We start from the raw sequence: 3,898 nt of genomic DNA, 5'->3' as shown, positions 1-3,898 counted from the left end.
TACTTCTACTTTCTAAAGTTTGTAACATGAAAATGAATTACTTTTATATTAAGAAAGAACAATAAAAATTATGTTTGAAGGAATGTTACTGAATTATCCAATGTTTTCTTCTAAGAATATGAAGGAGCCCCACTGAGGGTCCCTGGGGCCTTATCCAGAGGTGGGATAAGGGACCATCCAAAGCCACAAGGTGGCAGTGCTGCTTGCTGAGGCCACCCTCGAGCTGAGCACCCTCTACTGCACCCCTGAGAATGTCCTGCACCTTCTCCTCCAACTCCTCTCCTGGAAACACAGGGGCAACCCCTGAAAGAAAAAAGACAACTTGGTGTACACTGGTGGTTCCTCCCCTTTCTGCACTTAGGTTAGGGGTGCTAATAATGCAAGGTTGAGTAGATGGCAAATCAGGAAATGTTCCTTTCCTTGGGGAAACTGGGATGCCTCCCCGACCAACACTTGTCTAGTTGCCTCTAGATGTGACAACAGCTGCCTGTGTGAGTGTGTGTGTGTGTGTGTGTGTGTGTTTGTGCGTGTGTGTCTGTGTGTGTGTGTGAAAATGTGTTTTACAAATTGTGTCATTTCCTTGTTTTTATGGGTATGCCTGTTTTAATGTTTAGAACCTGTTCTTTCATTTCAGAACAATAATGTGGATAAAATGCTGAGGAAAACACATTTACTTTGTACCTAATTCTATGCATATTTTCTATTTTCTTCTGCCTCTCAGTCCACACATTGTTGATCATACCGGAAGTCCTTCCTGCCTTTGAAGCAGGATCGATGCACTATACAGATATAATTTCAACAAATAACTTAACCAATATGAAGTGTATTGTATAGTGGTATCATTTTGCATTATGCACCCTGGGCTTATAATAAAAGTACTTTATAAAATAATAAAATAACTATATAAAATAATCTTCCAATTAATAAAATGTTTAATAATTTATAAAAATGGACATTTGCACAATTGTTTTTTAATGCACCTAATTGTTTAAAGTGTAATATTTAATGTTTTTTAGTATATTCACAGAGTTCTGTAACTATAACCACAATCAATTTTAGAATATTTTCATCACCCCCCAAAGAAACTGTATCCATTAGTAGCCATGCCCTAATTCCCCCAAAACTCCCTCCCCAGACCTAAATAAGCACGAATCTACTTTTCTATACATTTGCCCATTCTGGACATTTTACATAAATGGAATCATACAATATGTGGTTTTTTGAGACTGGCTTCTTTCACTTGGCCTAATGTTTTCAGGGTTTATCCACGTTGTTGTATATGTCAGTAATTGAGTCCTTTTTATTGCTAAATAATATTCCATGGCACGGAATTTTACCTTCCTTTCATCAATTGATGGATATTTGGGTTGTTTTCACTTTGGGGTTATTATGCATAACACTACTATGAGCATTCATGTACAAGTTTTTTTGTGAACATATGTTTTCATTTCTCTTGGTTATATACCTAGGTGTTATAACTTTATGTTTAACCTTTTGAGGAACTACCAGGCTGTTTTCCAGCAGCCCTGTGTGTGGGTTCCAATTTCTCCATATTCTAGAGGACAGTTATTATCTGTCTCTTTGATCATAGTCATCCTAGTAAGTGTGAAGTGTTATCTTATTGTGGTTTTGATTTGCATTTCCCTGATGGCTAGTGGTTATTTGCATCTTCTTTGGAGAAATGTCTATTCAGATCCTTTGCTCATGTGTTTTAGTTGGATTATTTGTCATTTATTATTGTGTTGTAAGAGTTCTTTATATATGCTAGATACAAGCCCCTTATGAGACATCTGATTTGCAAATACTTTATCTCATTCTGTGGTTTGTCTTTTTACTTTCCTAACGGTGTTCTTTGAAGCATAAAAGTTTTTAACTTTTATAAAGTTTAATTTATCTATTTTTTTCTTCTGTCACTTGTGTTTTGCCCTCCCCAAGGTCACAAAGATTTATGCCTATGTTTTCTCCTAAGAAATATATGGTGTATGTAAGTGAGAGGTAGGAGTCCAACTTTATTCCTTTGCGATTGAATATCCAGTTATCCCAACACCATTTGTTGAAAAGGCTATTCTTTCCCCCATTGAATTGTTTTGGCACCCTTGTTGAAAAATCAATTGATTGTAAATGTAAAGGTTTGTTTCTGGACTCTCAATTCTATTTTATTGCTCTAAGTCTATCCTTATGCTGGCACCATCCTATCTTGATTATTATGAATTTATAGTAAGTTTTGACATTAGGAAGTGTGAGTTCTCCAACTTTGTTCTTTTTTCCAAGATTGGTGAAAGCATAAGTTTAGTTAACATGCATCACCTCCTATGGTTACAAATATTTTTCTTGTGATGAAAACTTTTAAAATCTACTCTCTTAGCAACTTTCAAATATACAATATAATATTGTGAACTATAGTCATCATGCTGTACATTACATTCCCTAGAACTTATTCATCTTAATACTGGAAGTTTGTACCTTTTGGCCAACTTCACCCAACCTGTACCTCTGGCAACCACAAATAAGTGAGATCATACAGTATTGTCTTTTTCTGTCTGACTTATTTCACTTCGCATAATGCCCTCAAGGTCCACCCATGTTGTTGTAAATGGCAGGATTTTTTTCTTTTTATGGAGGAATAATATTCCATTGTATACATATATCACATTTTCTTCATTCATTCATTGATGGGCACTTAAGTTGTTTTCAGGTCTTTGTTATTGTAAATAATAATGCAATGAACAAGGAGTCGCAGGTATCTCTTTTGTTTTCTTTGGATGAATACCCAGAATGGAATTGCTGGACCATATGGTAGTTTTATTTTTAACTTTTTTTAGGAACCTCCATATTGTTTTCCATAGTGGCTGCACCCACTTACATCCCCACCAGCAGGGCACAAATGTTCTCTTTTCTGCACATCTTCGCCAACACTTGCTATTTCTTGTTTTATTTATTTATTTATTTATTTATTTATTTATTTATTTATTTATTATGACAGCCATTGTGACGTGTGAGGTGATATCTCACTGTGGTTTTCATTTACATTTCCCTGATGATTAGTGATGTTGAGCATCTTTTTATGTACCTGTTGAGCATTTGTATGTCTTCTTTGGGAAAATACTCAGTTCTTCTGCCCATTTTTTAACCAAATTTTGTTTGTTTTGTTGCTATTGAGTTATATGAGTTCCTTATATATTTTGGATATTAATCCCTTATCAGAGTATTATTTACAAATATTTTCTCTCATTACATAGGTTGCCTTTTCATTTTGTTAATGGTTTCCTTTGCTGTGCAGAAGCTTTTTAGTTTGATGTAGTCCCACTTGTTTATTTTTGCTTTTCTTGCCTTTTCTTTTTGTGTCAAATCCAAAAACAATAATTGCCAAGACCAATGTCAAGGAGCTTACCTCCTGTTTTCTTTTAGGAGTTTTATGGTTTCAGGTTTTATATTCAAGTCAAATCTTTAATTTTGAGTTGATTTTTATGTATGGTGTAAGATTTGGGTCCAGTTTCATTTTTTTGAATGTGGCTGTCCACTTTTCTCAACACCATTGAAGAGACTGTCCTTTCCCCATTGTATATTCTTGGCTCCTTTTTTTAAATTTTATTTTATTGGGGAATATTGGAGAACAGTATGTTTCTCCAGGGCCCATCAGTTCCAAGTCGTTGTCTTTCAATCTAGTTGTGGAGGGCGCAGCTCAGCTCTAAGTCCAGCCGCTTGAGCTGGCAACCTTGTTGTTGAGAGCTCGTGCTCTAACCAACCGAGCCATCCAGCCACCCTTCCGGGAGCTCAGCAGCAGCTCGCTGTCTTCAATCTAGTTGCAGAGGGTGCAGCTCACTGGCCCATGTGGGAACAGAACTGGCAACCCTGACGTTCAGAGCTCGCGCTCCAACCAACTGAGCCAACCGGTGCC

Source organism: Rhinolophus ferrumequinum, chromosome 6, assembly GCF_004115265.2.
Source record: "Rhinolophus ferrumequinum isolate MPI-CBG mRhiFer1 chromosome 6, mRhiFer1_v1.p, whole genome shotgun sequence".
Lineage (NCBI taxonomy): Eukaryota > Metazoa > Chordata > Mammalia > Chiroptera > Rhinolophidae > Rhinolophus > Rhinolophus ferrumequinum.
Note: the sequence above shows the minus strand (reverse complement) of the source record.